The sequence below is a fragment of the Molothrus aeneus genome, chromosome 5 (assembly GCF_037042795.1).
Source record: "Molothrus aeneus isolate 106 chromosome 5, BPBGC_Maene_1.0, whole genome shotgun sequence".
NCBI classification, from domain to species: Eukaryota; Metazoa; Chordata; class Aves; order Passeriformes; family Icteridae; genus Molothrus; species Molothrus aeneus.
In genome coordinates this window covers 28,589,029-28,607,117 of record NC_089650.1, presented here as the reverse complement: position 1 = coordinate 28,607,117, position 18,089 = coordinate 28,589,029, and the positions used below count along the sequence as shown (strand labels likewise).

Sequence of the window (18,089 nt, the reverse complement as noted above, 5' to 3'; positions counted from 1 at the left end):
CTGCAGGTGCTGCTTCACGTCCTTGCACCGTCAGCCCTTGGCTAAGAACGCGCCCAGGATTGTCCATCTGTACATGCAGGATTCCTTACATCTTCCTCTAGCATCTCTGTATCCAGTCTGTGCGTTGCATTTCTTCTTTTTTTCTTTTTTTTTTTTTTTTTCAGGTAATGTCATTCACCTTTTCAAAAATAGTCTCAGGATTTCCTGCAGTGAGACCTCTGATTTTCTTTAAGAGCATTTGAGCAGAACGTTCACCATTACTAAAAATCTTTGATATTGAAAAAAGGTTCCAATTCATAATTCAATTCTGAAGGCACAGCTTTGCTTGAAGATTTTATGCCTTCATTATTCATGCATAATTAAATAGCTATCAGAATGGTATAAATGCAATTTGTTTCATAAAGCTGGCATGAAGCAGTTAAACAAAATAATTAATAAACATGCATAAATTATAAATCTTTTCCTTTCTAGATGAGATATGTGGCTTTTCTCAGTCTCTAGAGAGGGAACTTGTAAGATCACAGATCTCTATGTACATGTATGAGCTGCTATCAGACACACATATGCAGTTTTACATGGTAATGTGAAATTATAATTCCTTTGACTTTCTAAAACAACACACAGTGAAGAGGTGGTGAGCCAAAAAATGCAATGACATACTTTTACAGTGGGTAGATGCTGTTCTTTATAGGATCTACAAAGGTGTGAAATCTGTGTAAAAGGTCAAGAATTGATTTTCACATGACACCGTGAGGTTTTCTCTTGCAGAATTTGTGACACTCAGAAGAATTTTAACTTTTTTTTAAAAAAAAGTAAATCCCAAATGACCATCCAGAAGGACTGTTTTTAATAAGGCAAGTCATTGAAACCAAAAATTGAAATGAAAATATTTAAATTTATGTCTATTAAAATTTTAAGATAAATTTTAATTTGGATTTTAATATGGCTATTCCCAAGAGGAAAAAATTACATAAAGCGAGTTTTTTTTCTCCTTATTTTTCTTTCTTCAGAGAAAAAGACTTTTTGCCATTCATAGAATAATTTCACTAATTCATGTACATTCATTCTGGTAAAAAATTTTGCATTTGATCCACTCTAATTCTTCATCACTTTCTGGTAATACTAAGGATTTGTGCTTTGTCCTGCTTTTAGAGATTATCACTTACTTTCCTTATATATTTCCTCCATAAACAGATACAAAAAAAGGCTCTGTGATGTTACTTTACCCTTAAGGATACCTACACAAGTTAAGGACTTAGCCTTACCCCTAACCAGTACAGTTAATCTGCTTGTATCTACAGCTGTACAGGCTGTAGAGCAACAAGGTCATCTTTGTATTATACTCTGGTCTGCTTGAGTGCTGTGCCCCAGCAGCTCAAAACAAGTTGCTTATTTAGAGAGGCACTGGTGGCTGTGAGAAATGGCAACTGAATTATTTTAATATTTTAACATTTTAAAATGAGACATGTAGATTTACCTGTCACTGTAGAGTCCATTTTCCAGGAGGTGGAGCTGATCTAGTGCCACATGTATTATATTAGATAATACAAAAATATCTTTGGATTATTAAAACCCTTGTGAACTTTATTGCAATCCCTGATTTGACAGAGACACGCAGAAGCCGGAGCTTTATTCCTCGGTTTTGTGATATAACATTCTATCACTTACTGAACTGCTTTACTTGCAGTTCTTAATGCTTGTCCAATGTGTTTTTCATTTTTTCTTTTTGGAAGGCTGCACACAATACCTCAAGAATTACATTCAGTTATCTTTATAAAGTCACAAAGGAAACACTTCTAAAAAAAAGAAAGGGAAAAGCCCCAAAACAAATCAGATTTTTTACATGGTTATTATTAAATTTTGCAAGTACCGTGATTTTCTTATGCAAGAATAACAAAAATGAACCCTAAATTGTGATGTAGAATTGAGCTGCAGAGGATAGTGTACTAGAGCATTGCAATGGATAGGTTATTCCATAGGGCTTAGATAGACTCCCAGGCAGATTCACTGCCTTACTGAAAGCCTGAATGTACACATAAAAATGTTTAAGGCTGACAGGCAGGATGTTCGCTGCCACTGGCAGCAGGGTAATAAAAACTAGTTTGAAGGAAAGGAAAGTTTAACTCAGAATGAGGCTAACAAATCCAGAGGAGTTCAGGTTCTAAACTAATCATAAATAGATTGTGTGGGTACACATGCTTAAATAAATGGTTTAAAGATGATTATATCGTCTGAAATCTGTGTTCTAGATACAGGAGGTTAAAAAGTGTCGCTATATTAGTAGGCAGATTACTCAAAAGTGGCACTGAAGAAAGGATGGGCTAAAGAAGTAGGTTTTAGAAGAGAATTTGAAAGGCATAATTATCCTTGATCCACAGAAATGGAAACATTATTTCAAACACTAATGTAGCGTATAGATATATACAGACCCCAACAGTTTTGGAAAAGGGATCAGAGTTTAGGAGGAGACAGATGATTCAGCTGAGTCAAGTTACTGAACAATGAAGAAAAGCAAAAAGCTTAAATTCAAAGCAGGTGTTGGTGGATGAAGTGTCTTTCCTGTCTGACAGCTTCAGAATGATATAAAATGGAGTAAAAAACTCTGGCTGTAACATTCTGAGCAAAATGTAATTCATTTCTTCTGGCATGGAATAGTCAAGTCTAATCAAGGGGAAGAGATGACTAAGAAGTATGAAGTTGCATTGACTTACGTGGTAAAGCATTATCTAATCTATCATTGGATGGATGGCTGTATACCACTGGATTTATTTTATCAAGTACTTGTAGTGTAAAATATGAGTTTTAGAAAAACTATATAGACAGTGAGTTAATGGCATGTGGAAAAAGCCTGGAAGATAAGAAAAACATAACAAAGAAATCTGAAATAACCCTGAATTTCTGCTCCACAGAGACAAAGCAAAGAGTCAAATAAAACAGCATTGGTATGAAGAGAGAAGGAGCAGGTAACTGTGACATCCAGGGAGAGTGAGATTAGAAGCTTTTAGAGATACAGGAGTGGGGTATAAGTCTGCATCAGAAATACAGGGAGAAATGCTGTGCATTGAAAATAGCACTGGGCATAAGTCAGAGGAGAGAATTTTTAGAAAGGTGAGGATAGACATTGTTACAAATATAGCCAATAGATTTTATCCATTGTCTCATCAATTAATGAAAGGAGTACATGGATGCAAGTATTGATAGATTCAACAGAAGATAAAATTTTAATGAATAGCTCTCACACAGTACATTTGTACAGTATGAGAGTACTGGGATTATGAGAAGCTACAGGCTATCAGATAAACTAAATTCCTTGAGTCTATTAGGGACCAGCAAGAATAAACTAGAGGGACAGTATCTTCACACCCTCCTCCTGGTGTGAAGATACTTCAGCTCTAGGTCCTTCACCAAAGCACAGACTCCATGAGCTGATGTGTCAGCAACACTTCCACCATGTGTTAACTTATGCCTCAGTGTCCCACAGCCTTCAAAGTTTAGAGTTGAGAGCTTCTAAAGTGCCATGGACAACCCTGTTTTAACAGAATTGCACTGAGACAGAGACAAACATCTTTTGGGGACAAAAAAAGAACAGAAATGTTTGACCAAAGCTGACTAATCTTGATGGAAAGAGTTTCACCTGATGAAAAGAGATTCTGATGAAATCAGTTCATGGTTTTCTCATCAGCGCACTTTGTAGCCTCACATACTAGAGACGTGAGTGCTTTTTCAGAGAACTGCAAAATCACAGAACGGTTCAGGCTGAAAGGACTTTTAGAAGTCATGTGTTCCACTTTCCTTGTCTGTGAAGTGCCACCTGGAACCAGGTGGCCTCGGCGGTGTCCAGACAGCTTCTGAATATAGGCAAGGAGTGAGATCCACACATTCTCTGGGCAGCATGTGCCAGTGCTCATGATGTTCAGAGGGAACTTCCTGTGTTTCAATTTGTGTCCATTAACTCTGTCCTGTCACTGCTGGCTCTTTTTTCTATTATCTATTCAGGTATTCACATACAGGGTAAGGTTCCCTCTGAGCCTCATCTTCTCCAGACTTAACTGTCCCAGCTGTCTCAGTCTTTTCCTACAGCAAAGATGCTCCAGTCCCTTAAACATCCTTGGGGGCCTTCCTTGGACTCTGTTTGGCATGTCCAGGTCTCTGCTTTAGTGAGGAGCCTGGAACTGGGTACCAGAGCCAAGTGCAGTACAACCCTTGACCTGCTGGCAGTGCTTTGTGTGAGGAGCCCAGGATACCTTTTACCTTTGTGTGAGTCAGCACAGGCAGGATGCAGGAACAAACATAAAAATCTTAACAAAATGCAAAGAGTACATTTATTTTTGTTGTTCCACCATCTGGGGGTCCTCAAAACAGGACCCAGGCAAACAAACAGAGCTGCAGGCACTGTAGAGCTTGGTCCATGCTAGAGGGTCACTGATCCTGCTGGTTTTGCCTGTGTATCAGGGGTTTGCACAGGCATAGTTTACCACTGTGCTTGATCTTTCTTGCAGCAGAGAATAAATCTCCAGAATGTTTGATAGGGTGTCTCTAAGCCTATCACAGACCTATATTATCTAAACACAGATGTTCTGCTTGTCAAACACACAAGGCTAAGCAACAATTAATATGATATATGTGTTTTTTGACACCCCAGCTGTAAGTCACTTGAGTGTGTGTTTATAATACTCCTTGCCAATTTTCTGTTATTTCCCCACAGTCTTTGCTGCAAGGGCATATTACTGGCTCTTCTTCAAATTCATGTCAGCTGTGGCTGCCAGGTCCTCTTCTGCTAAGCTGCTTTCCAGCTGGGTGGTGCCCAGCATATATTGGTGTAAGGAGTTGTTATTGGTGCAGGAGTTTGAACTTTTCCTTGTTGACGCTCAAGGTTTCTGTCAGCCCAATTCTCCAGCATTTCAGTTGTAGTACAACTCTGTGGCATATCAGCCACTCCTCCCAGTTTTGTGTCACCTACAATCATTTAGTTACTTGTAAACATGATGTGGAGCAAAACCCCTCAATTAAAAAAACCCAAAGAGCCTCCATGCATTTGCATATATGTGTGACTAATTTCAACCTATCATTAATGTAACCTTAACCCTAAAGGGGGACCTAGGCACTGAATTGTGACAATAATTCTCCATCCTTTTCCTGTTTCACAGTGTTTGTGGCTTGTAAGAATGAGCATCAACTTCCTGGTCAATAAAATAACTCATTTTATATAAAAGGTCAATAAAATAACTCATTTTATATAAAACTTAGAAAACTATGGATAGGTGTGTGATCAACAGTTCTTCAGTAAATTTTGATGAATAACCATATATAAGATGAAACAAATTCTTTACATAATGCTATCATTGTCTTTTCTTTTAATGCTTTGTGTCTTCATCTATTGTCACATCCAAAAACATATTTTTTTATAGTTTATTTTCAACAGAAGCAATCCAGTGTGTGGACAAAATACATCCAAAATTTTTCATCTTCTCCTTTGATTCTGCAGCTAGAATAACTAGCAGAAACCCAACTTAGATCTCTGAAACTGTTCATGAGTTCAAAACCCAGTAGTCTTGATTGCAGTAGTTTGGTTTTTAGCAAGAAAGAACTAAAATTATTTTTGCTGTTGAGTGCTGTTATTTATGGAATAGTCTGGTCTTGATCAATTACATTAATTGATGTTGACTGTGTAAGGAAGGAAGATTGTGGTATTTTCAGGGTCCCCCATGGCAGGAAGGAAATGATGAATCTGACTCCATGTTCTTAGAAGGCTAATTTATTATTTTATGATATCATATTATATTAAAGAATGCTATACTAAAACTATACTAAAGAATAAAGAAAAGATACTTACAGAATGCTTAACAAGATACTAATGAAAAACTTGTGACTCGCCAGAGTCCCAACACAGCTGGACTGTGATTGGTCATTAAGTAAAAACAATTCACATTAAACCAATCAAACAACCACTTGTTGGATAAACAATCTCCAAACCACATTCCAAAGCAGCAAACACTGGAGAAGCAAATGAGATAATATTGTTTTTCCTTTTTCTCTGAGGCTTTTCTGCTTCCCAGGAGAAGAAATCCTGGCAAAGGGATTTTTCCAGAAAATATGACAGTGACAGAAGATGGTTTTAGAGGTACCTAAAATCTGCGATGTTATCTTGTAGTCTAAGGCAATTTGATCATGGAAGCTAAGCAGGATCTCTAGTGGGAGGGGTAAATATCTCTGTTACCATTATCAGCACTGCTTTTGCCTTCTAAGTTAATATTAGTTTAGAGACCTTGTGAATAAATCCTTCAAAGAAAAGGGGCAGACCAGGTGCACTAGCAGCTTCCAATTGCAATGATGATGAATTCAACTTTAATCATCAGATTTCCCACAGACTTCATAAAAGTGGCTCTAGGCAGAGTGAAAAGAGCCCTTGGATGAATAGCTTCATGCCAAGCTAACAGGCATTTCAGATCCATGAAGCTGAGTAGCATGGGATCTCTGCAAGCACACCAACTTATCTAAAGCTGCTTTCAGTGAGCACGGCCATGCTACCCTTTATCTCTGTGACCTGTCAAGTAAAACTAGTTCCGTTTGAGAAGGAACATCTCTCCAAATCCTGTGCCTGTGGAAATCTCTGCTATTCAGTGAGCAGCTGAAGCCTGATTTCATTGAACTGATGCACCATTATTCAAAGGAATGGCAGAGAGGGAGAGGGTGTTACTACCTCTCTCTTGCAACAGATTAGTTTCCCATTTTTCTAGAAGATGTTTAATTCATTTTACTTCTAGCTTCAATTTATGTTTTAGTAGCATTATGTTTGGTGGTATCTATTAGGTTGTGCCAGGGATAATTTTCTAACCTAATTAAAAAACTTTCTCTCTTTCCTTTCTTGAAAACAAAACAAAGCAAAACTGAAGAAAAAAAAATCAACAAAATAGCTGGATGATAAAGCCAACCTGTCAGGTGAGCCAAATAGGTTTTTTATCCTTACCACATGTCAAACCTGATGATCAATAAAGGTTTAAATTACTTTTCCTACTATTCTATATTTCAGTTATTATAAATAAACTCAAGCCATGGCAATAAAATACTGTTAGTTACTGAGGTTTCTATTACAAAAAATATTTTAATTCCTTATTTTTCCAAATAATTTGTTAAATAATCAAAGCCTAGTAGCAGAGGCTGAATAAATCTTTAACAAAAATGTTTAAAGTTTTTTTCTTGAGTGTTTTAAGGTAAACTTCCAATCCACTTTTCCTCTGAAGAAGCTATTAAATATTTTCCCACATTAGTGACTGAAGACCCTTTCATGTGTCTTAAATCATATCAATATATAAAAATAAGATTAATAAATAAACTAGTTATTTCAATTAAATTCAATAAATGGACAGGAAGGGATTTCTCACTATATGGTCAAAAATAACATCAATAAATCTAAATGTGCACTTTCAACATCTGTTTTATTTCATTTTCCAATGCCAGCAGCTACAGTGTCATTTGGAAAGAAAAGAGAATTTTAGTTTGAAGAAATGAAAGTACTATAAAAGAGTTTCTCACTAAAAGAAATTACATTTCTTTGCAAGTAAAGTTCAAACAAGACCAACTGGTAAGTTAAACTTTTATTTGGACCTGTGTACTAGGAGCAAAGTGTAGCATTTTTAGAGAACAAAAGCAACAAGAATATCCACAGTATCTTAAAAAAAAAAAAAGAACAGAAATAAAATCTCCATGGGCAGTTAAAAAATAATTTCTTTTTATTCTATATTTTACATCACTTCTTAGATTTGCCCCTTGTAGGTACACTAGCTCTCTTGTTTTTGAATAGCTCCTGAAATGCAGAAATTAGTTTAATGGTGAGTCTTATGTAATGACCTGTTCCACTTTGCTCAAACTGGTTCCTTTAGAACACCAACCTTGCAATATCCTTCTGAATCACCTTTTGTAGAGGCTTCTCACCACCAGTCAGAGCTCAGGGAAAATGGAGAGCTCAGGGAAAACAAAAGTCTAACTCAGCACTGGCAAGAAACACTGTTGTAAACGCTCATAAAATCTCAGTACCCTATGTTTTTCTAATGAGTTACAATGTAAATAGATTTAGTGAGCCTCAAGGAAAAGAGAGATGGCATCTTTTCAAGTAAGGCTTTCAGGAATGACAACAGAACATATAATAACCTTATTGACAGATGCACAATGATCCTGAGGTGATACTTTTAGGCCACTGCTCCACTACTGATTGTTGGGTGATATGTCTATTGGATGTATGCCCCATTGTTTGAGAGCTCATTGGAGTTGTGCTTCATTGTTTTTTTAAAATGACATTTGCTTGGCCAAACACATACACCTAAGCTAGTCACACTTTGTCTCTGTTTGTAGCCAATGAAGAAAAGTGTTTCTAAACCGTGATGCATCTCACTAAAAGATTATTTTCTAAAATACATCAGATGAGTTGTGCCCCCAAAATGCCCATTTCTATTCACTGGCAACAAAAACAGTCTGAGATGTCATAGTCAGTTATAGATTCACAAAGGGAGGAATACCTTTCATGTTCCCTTAGAAATTTCTTTTGCTTCCTTTTTAAGCAGAGCACATAATCAATAAGCCACTGTCTCTATCTCCAAAACATGAAACTACAGCACAGACTTACATCTATCCTCAGAAATGTCTGAATTCTGCAATAACACAAGGCCACATTCTCCATCATCCCCATCTGTGGCACTATAGCTGGCACAGCTTGTCTGCAGCAGATTGCTACAAGTTTCCCTCCAGTAAAAATCTCAAGTGTAGTTGTCTATCCCAAGATAGTTCCCTTTGTGTATTTCACAAACCAGTTCTCTGACTTCAGGTATCAGACTCTGCAGCTTCCCCCCATGGCTCTACCCAGAACATGTTTTTGCTGCTTCTAGAGTTTCCATTGACTAGATTAATCACAGTGCAGCACACAGTACACAGACTATTAGCTGTATGACTATCAGCTGTATGGTATTAGGTACCTAATAGCTTTACTGCAGGTATATGAAAGTTGAAAGAGATACCCATTGAAGGGCTTAACAGCAACAGTGAACCCATGCCCTTAATTTGTGTTAATGGGGGAACTTATTTGAGGTGGAATAAGTTTTCTGAATGGAAGGACAGTAAGTCAGAGAGCTTTTTCCTTTCAGCGCATTATGGGGTATTCAACCCACGTACTGGTTCTGGCTGAGATGGAGTTCATCTTCCCACAGCAGCCCTCACGGTGCTGTTCTTTGCATTGCTAGCTAGAAAGGTGCTGATAACACACCAGTGTTTTTTGGCTACTGCTGAGCAGCACTGGCACAGCACCAAGGCTGTCTCTCAACATTCAGTAGGATGGGGGGGGGAGGGGGGGGGCAAAATCCTGGGAAAGGACACAACTAGGCCAACTGACCCAAACAGATCAAAGGGATATTCTGTACCATGTGATGTCAGCTCAGATATAAAAGGTAAGGGAAGGAGGAAGAGGAGGAACATTCATTATTTACAATGTTTGCCTTCTGGAACAAGTGATATGCTCCTGCATGCTGAAGCCCCGTTTTCTGGCTGCAAGCTGTGTGAGAATATGCTTTTTGATGGAAGCTCTAGAGACTATGGATGCATCTTCATCAACTGCAGGCACAATGTCCTTGGGAAAGAAATTATTCTCAGTATTGCTGATGATCAATATTTTTCAACTGTAAATATTTAGCAACTAAGTTTTATGACAGGATATTCTGTGTGTGGATTAGGGAAGTGGGACTAAACTATCTGCAAATGCAGCCAAGCAAGCACAGAGTGACTTGCTGATTTGTATATTGGAAATATGTGACTCAGACATATAACTATAGTAAATTAAAGGAAAATGACTGAATTGACTGCAAGTGGAAAATCAGACAGATATTTTGCTTCTTTTGTTTTAAGTTTACAGTTGTTAATTTTATATGAATCCTTAATGCAGATAATAAGCACAGGAAGAAAAATGAAGGGGAAAAACCAAAAATTCTGGCTTAGTTGCCAATCTTTGATTAAAATAAATATGGTAGTAAGAGAGGGTCATGTACTAGAAAGTATTTAGAATTCTTTGCTGGCAAAATTTCTGCATGTTTGTGCTTGGGGTAATTTTAATGCTTCACCATGAGTTTTGGAAGTAGACACTTCAAGAAGAGCTGTGAAGTTACAAGGAGAATTATGTGATTGCTTCCCGCTCTTCCTGGTGACTTCCAGAGCATGAAGTCAAAAGCCAGAATGCAGCTATGTTTTCAGGGCCCATCAGCTCTCAGTATGACATAGTATCTAATAGCTACTCAGGATGTATGCAGTGTATTTTTTAAACTTGGGTTTAGGAGGAGAAGTAGAAGAATTTCAATATTATTAAAATTTTTATACCAGTGAATGCTTCAGCTCTAATGACCATTGAGACTGTACTATAAAACTAACATTTTCTGCATCAGTTTCTAATACATCTGGACTGTAGCTATCAGCCTAGGCTTTTAATGTTCTTTTGACCTCTGACTGTACAAATCCCATAACATCAACGTGATATAACCTTGTAGCATCATTAGGTGAAATGACATCTTTCTGTGATTCCACTGAGCTATGTCAATACATTACTTTAACATGATACTTGAAAAGTTGGTTTGTTGCCTAAAAGAAGGGTATTCCAGCAAGTTTGTGTGCAGTAAAGAGCCTAGTTATTTTTTTTAGTCTATCTACAGAAAAGAAGATGATCAGAAATAAATTGCATATTATACATTACCTGAATTTTTCTGCTTATTTTGCATGAATATTTCATGTTCTGTAGCTTGGTAAGTACACAGTGATTTTCTATTGCTTGTTTCTGTTAAACTACATGACAATGCAGTTTGTGTTTTTATACTGGCTTAGAGTGCGCAACAACTTGTAAAGAAGTGCAAAAATATAAAATATTTTAATAATTAGATGAAATTACTGCCATGGGAAGGCACACCTTTCACTAGACCAGGCTACTCAGAGTTCTATCCAACCTGGCCTTGAATATTTCCAGGAATGAGGCATCCAAAGCTTCTCTGGCAACTTGTTTCAGTGCCTCACCAACCTCATAGTAAATAATTTCTTCCTAATATCTAACCTAAACCTGCCCTATTTCAGTTTGAGTCCATTTCCCCTAGTTCTGTCACTACATGTTCTCTCTTTAGATTATTTGTAGGCTTTTCTAAGTTTATGTAAGTTAAAAATATGGAAACACACATGCATGAGGTAATAATTAATTAATTCAGCAAAAATATTGATAAAAAATCAGCCAGCAGATCACTTAGGCTGACTATTTGGCAATTACTCTCTTCCATGTAGTTAAGTTGAAATACATTATTCTACTTCCTTAAGTGGATACAAGAGAGAAAAAAAATTGCTCTGCTGGAGAAAACTATATTTTTCAAAGAATTTGCACTTTTTAAAATTACTTTATTAAACAGACAATTCTTTCAGAGATTTTTACCTGATCTCTTTTTGCTTTGAGATCTGTATATGTTGGCTTGTAAGCCTCCTCTTTGAACATCACTTTCTTTATAAATGACTCCCTATTTTTATAGGAGACAATGACAAATATTACAACCTAAGAAATGCTTAAGAATTTGAAACATTGTGGAAAATGAAGAGAAAATCTGCAGGTGATATGTGAACTCAGTTTTCCGTTTGATGAAGTTCTATTGTATACTTAAGCAGCAATTATGTCTCCTTTACAAAAAGACATTCCTACAATGAATAACTGTTGATTTTGAATGAAAAGCAGAACATCTTTATTAGTGCATATGATTTCAACCAAGAAAAATGTCTCATGGGAGTTATTTTTCTATCATACTAGAACTGCTGTTTTAATTCAGAAATATTAGAATTAAAATAGGCTTTACACTTCTCTGCTATCTTACAGTGTAGCTTAAAATTTTGATAGCTGTGAATCAGGGATTTGATCTTAGTATTTCAAAGGCAAGATCTAGACCACAAAGTAAATGATAAGAAGTAAAGGGAAAAAAAAACATGCAATAGATTTAAGATGGAGGGAAGCAGAAAATGTTCTTTGATTAACTGAAAGGTTAATTACTGAAAGACTTCCTCCACATAACATACCGTTAATTAGAAAGTCTGAGCAATGTGTGATTTAATTTAACACTATGCAAAAGGCCAACATGGCATAGTAAACTTCTTGATTCTTCTTGTGTTTGTGAAACATATAACTTGGTGTTTCATTCTACTCTAGACTAAAAGAAAGCTGCTTTTCCTTTTTTCTTTATTTTAATAGATGAAAGACAAGGTTAAAAAAATGAGACTTTGGTAGAGCTGACACCAATTATATACCATGGATTAGTGTTTTTACCCATCACTGCCACCTCAGCTCTGATCTGTTAAGCACATTGGACACGGAACAGAACTGTTTTGTACAACAGGGTTTCTGGTCATCTCAAGAGGAATATTAGGGTGTCTTCCAGAAAGCAGCAAGTCTTGAAACTCACATTCCTTTTCTAACATTTTGAGAAAAGTCTTCTCATAATAATGGAAAGTATACTGCTAAAAGTGTTCCACAACAATGGAACTCCCAGTAGAGTGCCAGACTGTCCTGCTTATGTCTCACCAGAAGCTCCTGACTCCTTATGACTTTTGGAAATACTCTAAGCAAACCATCAGCAGCACACATGTGAAGGTACTGACAATAAGCAAAATGTATGGGAAGCCCAGAAATGTAATCAAATTTGGCATCTCCTGGGTGTGCCTCAGGGACTGAAGGACTGTCGAATTCCTGATTTACAAGGAACTATAGAAATGGATAGATTGGACACAATATTGGATAGTAAATTTGAGGGAGTCTGGGACAGACATCACAAGATTTGAGTCCCTGTTGTTGGTGGATATATACATTTAACAAGGAAATTTGTGGGAAAATTTTTTATAGGATAATCAAAAAGACAGACTGGGGTTACTATTGTAGTACCAGGCCTAGACAAGGCATAAACCCAAGAATTAATTATTGTGACACTGTCTCCCACACTTTGTGCTGTGAAGGCAGTACCTTGAAGCTGGTTGATAGTACTGTGAGCAGAAACAGCAACACTTTCAACCATTACAAAAGAATTCATCCTCTGGTTTTCGTCACCTACGCATTAGTCATAATCCATGCTGCTTACACAGGTACTCATTTTAAAGTAATCAAATGTATGCTGAGATAGCTGTTTCAGAAAGGTGCTCTGAATAGGTAAACTCTTTCCATTTACTCCACTTTTTCAAGAGTAAAGTTAGGTAAGATGACTCCTGTCTTAAGATATTGCTGTAGATTTTGAGAAGTCTAGAAATGTAGAGGCGTTTTCTCCAAATTTTATTTGAAGCAGAGTGGTAGAATCCCATCACAGTAGTGAGTAAAGGAGAAATAACAAATGCATGACAAGCGCATGAGTCAAGTAGGAGGAAAAATGCAAATTCTTCCTAGTGCTATACAATTAATTTTCAAGGATGTAAAAATCCACATTGTCACAGACTAATAATTAGAGACAGCTTATTGTCATTCAAGGACTTTTAACATGACCTGTTCTTGTGTAAAGACTTTATTGTTCATTGCAGAGTCAGGATACCCATTTCCATTTATGTTGCTTTATGGATAATTCATTAAAATCTACCCAGCACAGGCTAATATTAATTTGAAAAAAAATGGTCGCCTCTTCAGACTTAGAGTTATTTCTATTTAACTAATCCATGTTAATAGGAGTTAAATGAAGAAGAACTAAACCAAGAAATACAAGCAGTGTAACAAGGAAGATAAAACGTGTCTCAACCAAAGAAAAGGTCCACTCAATCCTCCCTGTTTGGGACAGAAGTTTTGATAGCTTTTAGTTTAATGTAAGCAAGCCCCAAACACATAGGTTAAAAAGAGTATTGGAAAGGAAGAGGGAGTGATCACTTCCTATCAATCCCCAAATAACAGGGCCTAGTCAAAAACTAGAGGTCTCTCAACAGCTTCTGTAACACACATTGTACCCACCATGGCAACTACCTGGTTAAGTACCTTTTCCCTATAGTGGCATAAGTTTACAAAGGAAGTTATAATTTTCTTTCTCCATACTTCTGTCCTTTTTTCTAGCTCCATGTGATCTGCAAGATAGTGTCATAATTGGAAAAATCAAAGCAAATGGCATACTGGCAATCAGGTCTGCTTTTGACAACAAAACTCTAAAGCACGTGTAAAAATCTTAAATAAACTTGGAGCATTGAATAAAAAAATCAAACCTTTTTTCTGGTCTGAAAAACCACATGTATTTTAATCTGAACTGACATAATACCTTTTACAGTACATCATTTCTGTTGGAGTTAAAAAGAGAAATAGTTTAGACTGAGAAAGATTTGCCAACAAGACAAACCTACAGTCACAGACATCTAATTCTCAAAGCTTTCATGATTAATATTTTATGGCCCTCACTGATCTGCCCAATCTTGAGGAAAAATGTGGCACAGCTAAAGAATTTATCTATATCAAACAGGAGGTAAAATGCAAAGTACAATAGAGATGTCATAGTAAAGTATTGAGTTTGCTCACTGTTAGCTGAAACACTGCATGGAGTGCTTTATTTGAACAGCAGGAACAACATTAGCATACACAAGCATGATGGCATACCCACTAAGAGAAAAATATCATAAATGCTATTTTAAGGGGCTTTTTTAACTCTACCTAAGCATTTCATTTTATACAGTCATTCTATAAAGTTACAACTGTACCCTTTGCTGCAGATTTCTGTAAGTATTTAAAATTTAGCCTATCAACATTTTTGATTTATCAGCATTAGGAAAAATATAAAAAGGAAGTTATTCTTTTTCTGCATTCACTGATGAACCTCAATAAGACATCATGGACCACCGACTGCGGTAAAGACTTTTGAGGAGACCACACAATTCAAATAATTTTGTTAGTGAGTCAGTTTGCCTTAGTGAAATGTGAAATAGTGAAATGTGAGAACAGAAGGACTGTACTGTTCTCTGTAATAACTTTATGAGTTATGCTGAGGTGTAGCCGGTATAACACATTTGGCTACAGCAAAGAGGAAACAATGAATTTACATAGATAAAGATACTGGTTATAATTCAATTAATACCTGCCAGTTACAAAAGGCTGTCCATGAATCACCATTTGATGATAATGTAGTTATGTATGAGGTTTAAAGACTGGCTGAAAAATTCCTAGGTTAAGTTCCTTGTTTGTCCTGCCTAGACTGTGCTGTGTGACTCAGGTCAGGAGGACACAGCTATGTAATTTGCAAACAATCCAGAGTAAGTGTTGGTGCAACTCCTTGTCAGACTAACATAAGCTATGAAAATGCGGCTCTGGTTTGTGATACACTTCTCTGTACTGTGTCAACTACATAAGAGTAGTGACCAGCTTCATCATCATCCCTTCTAATCATAGGATGTTGGTGTGATATTGAGCAGATCCTGAAAATTGACAAGTCCAAGGACACTAATTCTCCAGGAAGGTTATCCTTATATACAACCCTTGTGACAGTGGCTGTTTTAAGGAGTCACAGCATTTCCACTTCCAAGACAGAAGTGCTGGTTGAGGGGGTGGTCAATGGAGTTCATACAGGTCAATTCCTACATGGAGTCGGGCTATAACCAACACTAGAAAAGGCCAGCTCTGGCTTTGTCAAGCCAAAACTTGAAAATCTCCAAGGACATTTAACAACCTTCTTGGTACCCTGTTGCAGTGCTGCCCTGCCCTTCCAGTAGATTTTTCTTGCCCAGTGTCTAATATGAAACTCTCAGGATGTAACCTCTGACATTGGTAGGGAACTAAAGGTACAGTTCCACTACCTAGTATTAAATGTGAAAATTAAAGATGAAAAAAAAAGTCATAAAAGCACTTACAACATTTCATTTGTGCCACCAGATGCAGGAACTGAAAACTTCAGTGCAAAGTCATCTCACAACAGCTCATAAGAAAGACATGAAAACTCTCCTAGTAGAATGCCTTACTATTTGGAGATCCAAGTGAGAAACTGAAAGACAAGAAATGAAAATACATTTTTCAAATCTCACCAACTTTATTAGGAACAGCTATGGTAATTACTACCAGTGTAGATCAATGGGAAAGTTATTATATTATCTATACAACAATTAAAATGCAGGTGATATTCAGTCATCTGTACTTCAGAATCTGACAGTTAATATTACCAATTTTCAAGTAAACCCACATCCTCATAGCACACCCTCAACAGTAGTTCAAAATTCATATCCAGGAAGAAATAAGAAGTGCAAAGGGGAAGATAGAAGGAAGGCAAATCACAGCTTGAAGTGTGTTATCTCTTAAAATGCCTTATCTAAATGAATATAGCCAGCTGAAAATCTTCCTGTGAATCTCCAATGAACCAGTAATGTTTTCACCAAAAGTAAATCAGATTGCCCTAATTCCTAAAGCATTATTGAACGACTGTAAGAAGGAGAGAGTGCTACAATAAGTGGCATATTAGGAATATGAGAACATATTTCTGATTGTCCCAGAAGTTGTTCTACAATCTGCAGAAGAAAACGCTTTTAAAAGGATGTCTAGGGAAGGGTGTCTAGGGAAGGGAAGGGAAGGGAAGGGAAGGGAAGGGAAGGGAAGGGAAGGGAAGGGAAGGGAAGGGAAGGGAAGGGAAGGGAAGGGAAGGGAAGGGAAGGGAAGGGAAGGGAAGGGAAGGGAAGGGAAGGGAAGGGAAGGGAAGGGAAGGGAAGGAAAGGAAAGGAAAGGAAAGGAAAGGAAAGGAAAGGAAAGGAAAGGAAAGGAAAGGAAAGGAAAGGAAAGGAAAGGAAAGGAAAGGAAAGGAAAGGAAAGGAAAGGAAAGGAAAGGAAAGGAAAGACATTGGTTCAGGAGACTACAGATCTAGCTACAGGTGAGTAAAGAACACAGTACATTTGACAAACTGTTAATCCCTTAACCTTGGACAATGTTACAACATACAGTTTCCTACTCATTAAGACCACTATAATTCTGCTGCTAAAATGAAATGAAACAAGAAGTTTTTATCCTGTGCTGAAATGAGAAATTACAGTCTCACTTATAATTTTAGTTTTATAACTTCCCTGTGTTAGTATGAAAACAGCACAGGGATGCAGTACCAAGATAAATGATTCAGCTTGTCCTTTGCCATTAAATCCTTAGTGATGTTACCTGTTAAATACAAAATTTGAGTAGACAGATCGATTGCTTATGTGATTCCTACACATACTAAAGCACACCATGGTCTTCAGAACAAAATGAAACCTGAGTAGATAGAATAAAACTCCCTTTACAAATAGCCAAGAAAACTGCTGAAATGATAAATTCTTTTATTACTGTAGACATAAATGATGGTCAATGGTGTATTTGCTTAGACTGTGGGGAATTTAACACAACTATAAAACGAGAGCTGTTAAAATATAGATGATGATGATGATAATAATAATAACAATAATAATAATAATGCTACAACAAAGAGAGCATGTCAAACTGCCAAAAGAAAAAAAATATCAGAGCATAACTTGGAAAAGCAGAACTCATGTCTAAATGGTATGCATCCTCAGGCTTCCAACAATGAAAATCATCTCAGCACTAAGCATTGTTGGGAGTAAAGATTCTTACAGTGTCAGCTAGTAATAGCCTCATGTCTGGCCGTTTATCATGAGGCTGTGCGTGTGCACACTGGAAAAAAAAGGGAAAAAAAGCTCAAAAAAGTCCAAATCTAGAGAAGCCTCATCCTAATCACTGAAAAATAATTAATATATAATTTCGTTTTAATGTTTGACATTTTTATATTGTATTGCTTCTATTATATTACAGTAATAGTCTCCTCAGATAATAACAATTCTAGCTCCTGCTCAGGTCTTAGAAAGAAGTGATTTCTTACTGAAGAGTTTCTGCTTGTGATAGAGGAGTAGGAGCAACACAAACAAAACTGATCAAAAAGTGAATAGATAAAAATTATTCTGCCTCCTCCTTTTTTTTTTAAATTCTTTTATTGAGAAGGCTGAAAGAATGATCCCTGGTTTATGCAAATTGCCACAGGTCTACTGAAATTGAAATCACCTTTTTCTGCCCTCTCAGAAATTTTTCTTCAGTTTAAGTTTCTCTCCCCTAGAGTTATTTTTCATATCA

General features: G+C 36.8%; 1 protein-coding gene across 7 annotated transcripts in view; it reads right to left on the bottom strand.

Moving 5' to 3' along the window:
• MGAT4C (MGAT4 family member C) overlaps positions 1-18,089 on the bottom strand; it is a 326,567-nt gene that overhangs the window by 16,105 nt on the left and 292,373 nt on the right. For 4 of the 7 annotated variants that reach the window (XM_066549702.1, XM_066549703.1, XM_066549704.1 and 1 more), the window contains one exon: positions 15,844-15,974. The exons of the other annotated variants lie outside the window; for them this stretch is intronic. The gene's annotated coding sequence lies outside the window, so the exon portion shown is untranslated. The remainder of the gene's footprint in view (positions 1-15,843; positions 15,975-18,089) is intronic. 7 annotated transcript variants of the gene reach the window in all.